Here is a 13,887-nt window from a genome sequence, read left to right as displayed (position 1 = left end):
TATTTTTTAGAGAATTGCAAAAAAACCCTAGCAACCTATATTTACCAGATTCCGGCCACAACACCAGAAATGGCCGGAACTAGTATAATACCGCACTACCGGCTGAATCTAGCTGGTAGTGCGCCGATCTAGCCTTTTCCAGCTAAATCGAAGGCCAAAGATTTGGCCGTTTACGGCCAATCTTTGGCTGTAGCAGTCGTCAACGACGCCCAACCACATGGTCGTCGTTGGCCATCAACGACGGCTGTATCTTTGGCCATCATTGGCGTGCAAATACTGCCAGATTTGGCCGTCAATGCCAGATCTAGCCATAGATCTGGCCAAAAAAGGCCATATCGATGCACGACCAAAGATCTAGCCGGTCATGCGTCGATACGACGACTCCGGCCACCCTCCAGCGGTGGTGGCTGTTAGTGTATATTAGTGTATGCCCTAGAAATCATTCGTGTGTCAGTTTCAGAGCATTTTGTCTTGTATCTATATATATTCATAAATAATAGAAGAAAGAGTTCTTCAATTCAATATATAAATTGCTTCCTTTGTTCAGTCATGCACTTAAAATAAAGTATGTATGAATTGTCTAGATGTTCTTTAATCGGTAAATGAATTATCAAAAGGGTTTCCTAACGAGCAATATAAATTTGGGCAACTATATTGTACAGTAGGCATACCGGATGCTTCCGAAAGATATCATGAGTTGATATAAGTACGGATGACGATGATAGTCATGTCACTGGGGCATTGGTATGGATTAACGGTTGGTGAACTGTTTTTCGAACGTGACCGAATAACGACAAATCACTTGGAAAAGCATGTAGTCAATGATTTATCGTTTGGTTATATCAGTGCACGATGTAGTCCTTTGACCTGAGACATTGTAGTCGGATCCGATACGGATGCGTATGGTTCATACGATGTATAAGTACAAGACTAATCATGTTTCGTATAATAAAGCCTATTTGGTCATGTGTTGTTCATATGCGAAAACAAACGATGGTCAAGAGGGGATCCATTGACTCGAAAATATAGGATCGGGAGTACCGCTGACTCTATCTGGATTCGAGTTCCTAGACGAACGTCGATAAATGTCAAAAAACAGAATCTCTGGCCAGAGTCTATTATTAGTCATACAAAAGGAAGTTTGTGATGACGAGTTCCGGACATATTGATCGACGATTCGGTAGAAGATCGAGTTTAGGATTTTGATGTTCCATGAATCCGTGCTTAATCAGGATATTTCAATGAAGAGACTTTACCTACATGGTACGTATGATCTGAAATGGGTTCGATGAAGCATTTCTTCATCGTGGTTTAGGGACTATGGCACATTGCTAGATGTTTACCATAGTTGTTGGGCCTCCGGACAGGTTTTCGAATTCATCCAGAACCGGCTCATGGCTAATCCACGGTGGACCTACATGGTCACACCAATAGCTTTGAGAAGTTAGAGAAGAATGAGAGAGAGAAATGATTATCCGAAGAGGGCTAGCACCTTCCGAGGGTAATGACGGGATTTCTATGGTAATAGTTACATAGAAAATTGTTTGTGACATTTTAAGGGTTAAAATGGTCAAGCAATAATTAATTATATTTAATTATTATGTCTTAAAGTGTTAAGATTAATGAGATGAACGAAAATTATCTTTTAATAGTTGTTAATGTAAACTAGTTTAGTTTATATGGGCCCTTGAATAATATTGATTATTCAAAGGGTAACATAATAAATTCGTGGGGTCCCTTTTTAAAATAAGATTTTATAGGGGCTTAGAAGTGAAAAATAAATAATTGTAAAATTGCCCAAGTATATATTAATGCAAAATGTTGCATTTTAGTTCATTCTTAACTTGTTCACTCAAACACAAACTAAAAGCTCTCTCTCCCTAGCCACGGCCACTCTCTAATCCTCTCAAGGTTGTGTTAAAGCGTGGAGGTCTCATCTTTTTTAGGCTAATCTTTATCAATTCAAAACAAAGGAGTAGGTATAATCTCATTTCCATGCTTTGTTTAAAAACTGTTTTTTGAATCCATCCTTTTATGCTTTCTTCTCCATTTCCACCACTCTTCACTCTTCATGCATGCATGCTATTCTTTCAGTGGCCGGCTGTCCATATTTAATGGGTGGGTTGGGGGTGTTTTTGTTAACTTTTAATGTTTTATTATAGGGGTGTTTAGTAAATAAACAAACATAGGGGGTGTTTAGAAATAAACAAATATAGGGGGTATTTTTATTTATTTTCAAATCCTACATCGTAATACCCGCCCAATTCAACTTTTTTTAACTTTTTTCCAAAAACTTTTCTAAAAAGTGTAAAAAGGTAAACCAAACGGAGCCTAAGTTTTTCAAATTTCGTAGTTCAAAATTTGTTTTTTCTTCTGTTTAAGAGCTTTGCACTAGCTTCGTTGGAACCGTTCGATCTGCCTCTGACATCGACAATCAAGATCAACAAAATTGAGTCAAATCTTTCATCGAATGATTATCACTAGAAAATATCAAATGGTTTTAAGATCATTTCACTGGAGGCAGAAGTATTGGCGAATCTTTTCAAACAAGCTCAAAATCAAGTTTCCAACTTAATTGATACACACGTCTGGTCTAAGAGACTTTTGGATGCACTTGTTAAGATCATTGTAGAGGAGTTCTACGCAGTGCCTGAAGAGAAGGACCGTTTGACTAAACTTGTTTTGATGAAGACTGGTATTGTGTCGCTATGTTTCTTGATTTGGATTATTGTAGTGTCGGTGATTTTGTTCTTCAATTCAGGCTCTAAGGGATCTTTCATTGGACCTCAGCCTAATTGATCTATTGCTTATGAGGTAAGGTTCCTTGTTTGGCTGAGTAAGTAAAATAACATTTGTTCTTTGCATCTAGTTATTAATTTCTGAAGTGTAATTGAATTTGTTTCTTCCTCATTGCTTCCAATACATGCAGTTGTTAGCTTCATATTCGCTAAATTGAGGTTCTTATATTCTCATTTACATGATCTGTTAGTCCGTTTTAACCATAACTTGCTCTAGCATAGTGTTACTAAAATGTTGCTTAAACTAAATTGAGTCTTCATTCAACATAGTGTTACTCCTCTTTACATGTCAGACCTATAGCTTAAAGCAACCAACGTTTAACCATATGAAGTGACTATATTTGCATCCATAACATAAACTAGGGGTGTTCGGTTCTGGGTATCCTGCATTTTTTGAAGGAATCAGAACTGACGGTTCCTTGAAATTTGGAACCGGAACTAGTAATAACGGTTCCGGTTCCAGTTCTGGGTACCCTGTAAAATTACAATTACCCTCGAAAAGTTTTTAAAATGGCAAAAAAACCCTTAAAACTTACAAATACCCCTCCTGGCACTTGTTAACAAAAATAATATCATAAATTATAAATTTAAAATTACAAACTCCATTACTTTGTAAAGGTAGATTCTCAAAAATCAAACCAACTTACTTTAAATGTTATGAAATATAAATATAAATGTATTCACATTACTTTTTTCTATAAAAGTTTTTATTAACCCCTCAACTCTTTAATTTTATTTTATATTAGTCTCGGTTCCCAGAACCGAAATCGCACAGTAACGGTTCCAAAAATTTGGAATCAAAACCTACCCGTTAACAGCCAATTTCGGGTAGGAACCGGAACCAAACCCCAGGTACTCGCCAGTTCCGGTTCCAATCGGTTCTTTTGAACACTCCTAACATAAACCCATTTCTTGTTTTATAAACTAGTTTTGTAATAGTTTTGGTTTAATTTGTTAAATAAATCAACAAGAATTCTAACTTCACTCAATCAACAATGTGAATAGAATTAAATTATAATCAACACCAACCCAAAAGATCAACAAATAAATTATAGAATACTGAATTATTAGTAAAGGGTTTTTGACAAACCTGTTTGTGCCATGATATTTTATTTCTTTAGTTCCGTAGAAGAGAAGTAGTAGATTTTCCCAAAAGCAACAGAAAGCGTAAATCCTTCTTTCCAATAACGCACACTAAATGACTACATCTAAAATGGGTTTTAGTTATCGAATGCGTTCAGAAAGGGAATTTAGTCAATTTAATAATAGTTTATTGGGCTCTCCCATTAAAGGCCCAATAAACCCTAAAACCCATACTTTGTCGTCAGTTCAGATTAATTAAACGAAGTGTAATGAACAAAACTTTAATATGAGCACATTACCCATTAGTATATCAGTAGACTATTCATTTACTCGGTTTTAATTAAAACAGCATATAATTAATGTTAGCCCGCAATTAAGAAATTTTTCTAACATAATCAACAAAATGTTATCCATTTGTTGAACAAAAGTTTTTGGCTGGAGAGAGATACTCTAAAGTAGTGTTTCTTGAGTATGACTAAAGTGAAATTTGAGGTTTGTGATGTAACCACCGATACTCTTTAGATTTGCAATAACGTTACTTCTTTTTTTACAATCTTTCATCCACTCTAATACATTGTTCTACGTTATTAATCATAATGATGGGTCTTTTCTATTCATACTATTCTGATATAGTTTATTAAAAGAGTTCAAGCGTCTTAGGAAATCTCTAATTCAAGATGAGATTAGAGAGAGTTGTATTTCAATACATATAGAAGAGTACAAATGTGGGAAGATTTACAAGATTTACATAATTGAGACAATTAAAGGAGATTGAATCAATTTATGACATAATTGAGACAAATAAGGGTGATTGAATCAATTTATAGGTCAATAGATTAATATCTTGAAGATGTCGTAGCTGTAGTATCTTGATTTAAGGAGCCTTTGTCAATTTGTATAGCTATAGTATCCAGATTCACATAACTTGGGTCAAGCGGTATAATCTTGGCATCTTTTGAATATGGTAGGCAAGAGAAACGACTAGAAGTCATTTCCTTACCATTTATTTGTCCTAGAAAAAGCTTTTCTATTGTCTAATATTGAGTTATGCCAACTGCTAGTTTGCTCTGACATTATGCTACTAACATCTTCCCTAATCTGAATTTGACTTTTTATTAGCATAGCGCTATTCTCCTTCAGATGCCACACCTTGTTTTTAACTGCATCTAGTGACTATAGTTTATCATGGAGCAAACGACATGTTCCCACCCAAAGATTAGAGAAATGGTAAGTTTCCACCATTGGTTTCATATATTCCAGATTCACACCCTTAAAGTAACAAAAAATTGTTTCATGTAATGGTTAAAGTGTAAAATGATCATTCCATATCCCATAACTCATTCAATCAGAATTGCATCCGATGACCCAAACCCACCTGCGCGACTGCCATCTGAGGCCAATTCGACCTGATTCCAGCGTCATCAAACACCCCCGACACCACCAAAGGATTTCCCTTAACCCACACACGAAAACCCCTTTCATCCCTCCCCAAGAACACCTTTCAATCGTCGACAGCCGTTCATCTAGGGCAAGCATGCTTCAAACCAATTTTCGGTTGATTTCGACATAAAAAATCAACCTTGACACCACCATTCACCTCACCGGCTTCCACTCACCAAAACCCTTATCATCCCCACCTAAGATCACCCATCAATCGCCAGTCATCGGTCATCTATGGTTCACAAGTCGATTTCTAGTTGATTTTAGCATCGACAATCAACCCCGACACCACCATTCACCTCACTGACATCGCCCCACCAAAACCCCCATCATCCTAGACCGTGATTGACCACTAGTCATCGTTCGCCACTTCCCTAATGATTTCGTGCCACAATTGTGATTGGGTTTGATTGAAGTTTTTTTTGGAGTTCCTTTGAAAAGAGATTGATTGTGTTTGGAGTTTATTTATGTTGTTTGAAAGGAGATTGATTGTGTTTGGAGTTTATTTATGTTGTTTGAAAGGAGATTGATTGTGTTTGGAGTGAATTGGACTTTGATTTGGAGATTGTTTGAACGTATTTTGCTTTAAATAAATAGTGGCTAGGTGTCGATGGTGACAATGGCTGGGTGGTGGCAGTGGCTAAGTTGTGGTGGTGGTGGTAGTGGCAATGGCTGAAGATGAGGAGGGGAAGATGAAGAAGAAAAAGATGGGAGGGTAGTTTAGTAATAACACTCTCTGCACCTGTGTTAGAATTTCACAGTCACTAACGGTGTTACTTTAAGGGTAAGAATCTAAAATATATAAAACCAACAGTAAAAACTTGTCATTTCGCTAATCTTTGTGTGGGAACATGTCGCTTGCTCCAATAGATTCCAATTCCTTGTTTTGTTTTTACATCAGTAGGTTCATGTGCAAATTATGTGGATTGACTTGGGCCTAACTTGAAGCCCATTTCTGGCGATGTTAAAAAAGATTAAAACCTAAAAAAGTACTGCACCCCACTTAGTAGTTGGATTTTGCATCTAGGCTCCGAACTTATTGAGAGTCGACATCTGTTTCATCTATGTAAGAGCATAACAAATTTGCACCTCAAACACCTTATATTTGGGATAAAATCTTTCTCGGTTATATATATATAGCTTCTAAATTATTTATATGCATAATAGTGAACATAGATGAAGTGATAATGGCGTAATTTAGCCTCTTTTTGTTTTTTTTTTTTAAGAATAATAATTGAGGATGAGAGGATTGCCGTAACACACACTTCCATTCTTCTCCCCCATCGTTCATGGTTGATGCCATTAAGGAGTCAACATGGCAATATTATAATGTGGTCATTATCAAATTAGAATGCTAAAGTTCTACTGTGTAATCTTTTAGCTTTCTCTCTCCCTCCACTTTCTTTGTTGTGGTTGGGTTATCCATCTGGGATTGGAAATTGAATTAAGTTATGAAGAGGTAAGATTCATTTTTAATGGTGATAAAGCTTGACTTTCTTATATTCTGTTAAAGATTATAAAAAATGCATGAGTTTAGTACTTTAAACTTAGTTTCTGAGAGATGATATCTAAAATGCTAGGGTCAGTTGGATTGTAAAATTTTTTTTAATTTAGTGTAAGGATATCAAAGTAGTAGTTTAAAAAATTATTACAAATGAATAAATAGTTGTAAACCGGTCAAGCGAAGCAGATAAAATTAATTTTTATATTTAGAGTAGAAGCAATCCAACAAGACAACTTCAACAGGGGTTTTTTTGTTACAAGCATTTGGAAGCTTTATATGTGTCTTATCATCGGATTCTATCTTTGTAGTTTATCAACTAGTTTTATATATTAAAACACAAAACTGTGAACGGAGCAAAGACACGAAGAGATGAGAATGAATTTGGGATGAGGGGATGAGAGGCAGAGTATTGTTGAATGATCGCATAGATGCTTGAGTTCTTGCACCTCTTCTATTTAGTTGGCTGCAAAACAACTAACTCTTGTCTGAGTACGCAAACCCTAAATAAGTCTTGCTACCTGATGATCTTCCATCTCAGATAGACCAAGGCGAGACTGAAGGCATTGACACTCGACGACGACACAGTTTTGGCTCTTTGTCGACAATCATGGTATTGATTAAATAAAACCTAATCGTAATCAGGAGGATGAAATTGCTCCCTCAAAAACCTCTTCATACGGTATCACGTCTGTACTGTACTCTTTCCTTGGCGAATTCATGGCTGTTGTAGTTGATCCCACCAAGCATAAGTGCCTCTTTTAAATTTGTAACCTACCAACTTCATTTTCCTATCTTCAACATCAAACTGCTCGAAATATTTTTCCACCGCACCCTCCCAATCAAGGAATTTTTCGATTTCCAGTTGCCAATTAAATGATGGAAGCTCCACTTGAATACTATTGTCACGCTGCTGAGTGCTGNAACTTAATGAATGTGTAGTTACAAAAATTATGGCTATGTTTGACTTAGTATTTTTATCCATATTCTGGATCCTATTCTCCAAATAATGTTTGGCACATTATTCCAGAAATATTACCCTATTTTTTTAATTACTTTTAGACCCCATAAGGTTATTAATTTCACTAAATACCCCCTGAAAAAAAAGTTTAAAATTAACAAAAACACCCCCATCAACCCAACTTGTCAGATTCCGGCAACCACCGTCGGTGATAGCCGGAATCTGTACAACGGCCTAACTTCCGACCAGAAATGGCCGGAAGTTCACCATTGTGGCCTTTTCCGGCCAGATCCACCACGGATCTAGCCTTCAGCGACGGCCAAAGAAATGGCCGTCGTTGACCGAAAACGACGGCCACATCTTTGGCCGTCGGGCCGTCGTTTGGCTTTTTCTGGCCGTCGACGTCCATAATAGACCGTAGATCTGGCCGGAAAATGCCATAACGACGTGTTACAGCATAGATCCGACCGGTCTGTGCCGTAACAAAATTTTTCGGCCAGATTCCGGCGGTGGTGGCCGGAATCTGGCACTGCAGGTGGTAGGGGTGTTTTTGTCATTTTATATGTTAGGGTCTTTAATTAAATTAGTAAACCTAAGGGTTTTTTTATAAATTTTTAAAATTTACCTCGTAATACTCCCCTATCCAATAACCCAATACTATCCCCAAAATCCTATCCAAAATACAAAACCAAACGCACCCTATAGTTTTGATTTCTTATTTTATAATTCATGTTTTAGTAATACAGTATTAAGATTTCAATTCATATTTTAGTAATATTAGAATTTCAATACAGCGTTTCAATTGCCTACTTTTGAAACGGATAAAAGATCGTTTCTTAGAACCAATAAAAATAAGTGTCAATGATGGAACTATAAATATAATTGATGCATGGTCCATTAATGTGAAGCCACAGACAATTGTCAATGGTTTTAAGCACTGCAAAATAAGGATCACTAATATCAATGAATTGTAAGTTATAATAAAGTGAATGAGGAGAATAAAAGAGTCATTATAGAATTAAGTGATCAGATTCGACAAATTCACTACACTAATCGAATGGATATTAATGTCTTCTTCGATTATCCAAATGAGCAATAAATCGTGTATACTTTAACCAAAGGAGAAATCATTGTTGCAATTAGACAATAAGAGAAAGGAAATAATCCTAAGGATAATAGTACGGAAATACAAAAAGTCTTGTGCCATGCAGCTCTAAACATACTTGAGAAACTAAAAATATTTTGGCTTCAACAAGAAGGTATCCATACTAACGAGCTATTACGTACTCGTAAGGTAAAAGATGTGATAACAACTCTAAAACATAAATTATTGTCCGAAACAATTTTAAATAAATATTTTATTTCATTTTAAACCTTTAATTTTACATAACATATATTTTTTTGTAATATATCGACAATTATTACTATGTAAAGACAATTTTTTTAAGACGAGAATTAGAAAAATTATAACTTAAGTTTACTCTTACTTATAATTATCCCTCACGTCATCTTTTCATCTTTTCATCTTTTACGCTCATGTTTCATTAATCTCTTTAAATTAAAAGAAATTAATAAAATTAGGTGAAAATTCAGGGATCTGAACATTAGTAAACTATATTTAAATTGATTATTCAGTTTTCTCCTATGAAGAACTGATCAAGGCCGGCTCAAGGGGTAGACAGGTGAGGCACATGCATAGGGTCCCCAAAAAATAGAGCCAAAAAGTGCCAAATTTTTTATAATTTTTTTTTAAATATATTAAAAAATAAAAATAGTGTATAATTTCTCATCTAGGGCAATCTAAGGGGCCCCCCAAAAAAAACCAAAAACCAAAAACCCAAATTTATTATAAGCTTTTTACATATATTCTCACCCAAAGTTTGACGAAATAACAAGTTTGTACCTTTAGTTTCATATATTCTAATTTACACCCCTAAATTAACACATTGAATTTCTTTTAACAATGAAATGCTAAAATGGTCATTTATATGTCTCAAATTACTCACCCAAAATTCAATCCCAAAATTCGACATTCACATAAATCATCTCCACCTTTCTTCCGCCGCTGGCCGTTTGGAGCTAATTCCGATCGATTTTCTCACCAAAATCGATTGGAACCATCACTATATCATTTTCCAAGTGTTTTCCCAGCCTTGATATCCCTTGATTTGGCCGATTTTTTACGAATCTCGCAACCTAGCTCCACTACTGCGACAACCATTTTCGGCCTTTTCGGCATGTACCTGGCATCATTAGCCTTCCCCAACAGCACCATCTTCCTTCCTTCAGCCTTCTCACCAAAACTCCTATCATACCTTATCCGTTTACTCCGCCATAGCTGACCACCGATACCTTTTGGGCCGCGACTTCTCAAGTCTTTTTCAGTCAATCCTGGCATTGGAAATCACCCATTTCACCATCTATCACTTCTCCAGCATCCGCTCTCCAAAACCCGGTACCAACCTAACCCTGTTAGCCCGTCGATCGTTGTCCATCTTTCCTAGTGATTTTGCATCACAAAAGATAAGAAAAATAAATTTAAAATAATTTTTTTAATATATACTTATATTATTAGAAGACCTTCAAAGTAACTTTTATCTAGGTTACAAATGTTCTTGAGACAATCCTGTAACTGATGATAGTTTCTCTCTTCAATATGCACCACGTGTACTAATAATAATAAACACGCAAAACCATGCAGTCATGGACTCATGGTCTCTTTATTTTCATTAAATATCTTTGTACTGAACGGATGCCATATCTATTCTTATGGTAGGCACCCTAACATGCTAGTTTCAAATTATTACAATCTTCACCAACCATAAAAGCTCCATATATATTTCACAAGTTATACATAAGCTCCATATATATTTCACAAGCTTTAGTTTTTAGGGTTTATGATTATTCGTAAAATTAATAGGTTACCTTAAGAACCGTTACGAGAAGGATTACCGTACTTATTATAGCTGAGTTTTGTATTTTTATCAACCCTTTCCAGTACCTGTTTCCGAAGTTACTTGTTTGTCATCATTAGCAGCGGCCATAGTATTTTCACCAGCTGATTTGGGACCAAAACAATGGTGTCCACCCTCTTCCTTTCCTCTGGGCTTTTGTGGACATAATTCGGTTGTCAAATTCTGGGGTTGATGCTCGGCTATCGGCTTGTTCTTTTCGTCTGAAGTGAGGCTTTCATCAGCTTGCAGACTTGCTGAGGCCAACAAGAAGGCAACAAATAGTACTAGTAAGGTCTTCGTGATCGTCATATTGGTTGCTAGCTGTTATACACCTTAACCCTGCAATAAAGTATTTAAAAAACAATTAATTATAATCATCAAAGTGTTTAAATAATTTCTAAGACAATATTTACTCAAGCACGAGAAATGAAACTAGTGTTATGGGCAATTAATACCGGCTTTGCAACGAGAAAGATAACTTGTGGACATCATGAGATAGAAAGATGAGGCAATTTATAGGAGATTTGAGTTCCTATTTTGATTACGTGCTCATTTATTAATGAATGATATTATATTTGATTTCCCCTAGAGCGCTTGTGCCCCCATCTCTTTTGTATGAGCCTTTTTTTAGTGGTTGTGTCCATCTTTTTGTCTTACTGGTCCAAAATGATGGACATCTGTTTTGATCAATTTTTTGACCTCTTGTATCTCTCATATATTGTACATTTTTTCTTTATACATATTTATCATTCCCACAAAAAAAAAAAAAAAAAAAAAAAAAAAAACATTGTTTAGAAGTGTAACATTATTTATATCAGTATCTTCTCATAATAAAAAATGAAATTTTTTTTTCTAACAAGTAGTTTTTGAGCATTTTGAAATATCAAAACTACCCCATTGATCTATTTTAGAATTAAGTATACCTTACCCTTATTTATAATAAATTCTTATTTTCTGGTAGTTTATTACTGAAAAACATTTGAAGACTAATTTACACAACCAAAGAGCTAGTAAACTTTTATTATTATTAGTGAAGTTTAATTCCATAAATTTTGCTTCAAGAAACATCAAATATATTTAAGTATATAGATGAAAGGTGTCAGTACGGAGAAAAATAATTGGGTCGTTAGGTATCAGAAACTTGTCACGACATAAGTGGGAACCATTTCCTTACGAGTAATGCTAGGTCACAATTCAATCTCAAAACCTACGATGTGATAGCTTGCAATTGATCAATTTGCAAATGAACAGGCGAGACCCATAGTAAGCAAGCAGGACTCATTTGTGAGTTAACTAATTGCGAACTGTCGCGTTAAAGGTTGTGATAGAAGATTGTAAGATTGAGTTATGGACCTAACATTACTCTTTCATTAACTCTATTAGAAGATGTCGTACCAAAAACAAAACATTAAAAACGTGTGCGTAACTCTATTCGAAGATGTCGTACCAAAAACGAAACATTACACGAAACATGTGCTATAAGCACTTAAAAAAGGGAATGGTCTAGTGGGGGTATCACAATGTTGCAGTACCATTGGAGAGGGTTTACTATCCACCCAAGATAAAAATTTTATGATTATGATTAATAATTAAGCCATTAATTTTCCCTTTGTAGATATTCAAATTTCTAATAATTAGTCATGGCATAATGTTTCCCATTCAATAATTCAACATTATCTCACCTGCAATGTATATGGATCTCCCTTATATAAATATTGGGGTCCTGAAGTTAACAATCGGATAAACTTTTGAGTGGCCAACCTTGTTAACAACCGAGGAGAATCAAACTCAAGACTTCTTGAATAATACACCTAAGAATCTCTGTTGCCCCACCCACCCTGAGGAGGATGGTTTATAATATATTTTTTTTCCAACCCAAAGAGAGGCCTAACATAGAATTTACCTAAATTTAATAATAATAATTAACGTTGTCATGAACAATATTAAACACTAGTATCAGACTAATATTATATGTTTAATTATTGAATCTCATAATTAATATAAAGACGTTAATAAAATGTTTGACTATATGTTCAAGAAAGTGATTACAAAATTAATCAAGTTGCTAATTTAATTATTAGATTCCTAGTCAAGAATGGATAAGAATCGATAAAAAGCACTTAAAATATATGCATGAATAGATGAAACCCCGTGTGTGACCAACTTTTTATTATTCATCACCAGTTCGAGCATACCAAGTTTTAATTTACTTTTTAATTACCATGTCCAATAGTTTCTGTTCAGTGAAATGCCATTAATGGAAGTTAATACCATAATTAACTAATAATCTGACTTTCTTAATTAGTTATGTTCTCATTCTCTTTTCCCACCTTGCTTCTATCTAATAAGACATTTATAATAATTTGTTCATTGTGGATTTCGCACAAGTGTACTAGCGTGTGTCGTATATTAAGGTCGACAAATTCAACTTCTAACTATTAATTGTGGATTTCGCAAAAATATACCAATGTGTATAGTATACTAAGGTCGACAAATTCAGCTTCTAACTGTTCATTGTGGATTTCGCACAAGTGTACCATCGTGTGTGGTATATTGAGGTCGACAAATTCAACTTTTAACTGATTATTGTGGATTTTGCTTAAGTGTACCAGCATGTGTGGTATATTGAGGTCGACAAATTCAACTTTTAACTGTTCATTATGGATTTCATGCAAGTGTACCAATGCATGTGGTATATTGAGATCGACAAATTCAACTTTTAACTCCCTCACGCTCAATGTATAGGGCCAAGATCCCAACCCATCACCACTGTAAAACTTACTTCCAAAAGCTTGCTCAAGAGAATAGAGAGCCCAACCACATGTATATACCAATAACAGCCTGCCAAATTGGCAATGTGATAAATTTAACTTCTAACAAGAAGAAAGTGAGTGAGGAATGATATTTTAGACATTTAAGTTAAATGTTTAATAAATAAACAAATATATATATATTCAAGGAAGTTTTGGGTACTGTCAATAGGGTTTTTAATAATGTTAAAAAAAAATATTATTAACATTAAAGTAGTTTTTGATGATGTCAAAAAAAAAAAATTGATAGGGAATTTTTTTATTATAATATGAATGGTTTCTTTGATGAATCCAAAGGAGACCTAATGCCTCAGAAAAAATTTTAATAATGTCAAGGGAG

This window comes from Pistacia vera, unplaced genomic scaffold (genome assembly GCF_008641045.1).
Source record: "Pistacia vera cultivar Batoury unplaced genomic scaffold, PisVer_v2 Contig597, whole genome shotgun sequence".
Lineage (NCBI taxonomy): Eukaryota > Viridiplantae > Streptophyta > Magnoliopsida > Sapindales > Anacardiaceae > Pistacia > Pistacia vera.
This window is presented reverse-complemented; position numbering follows the sequence as displayed.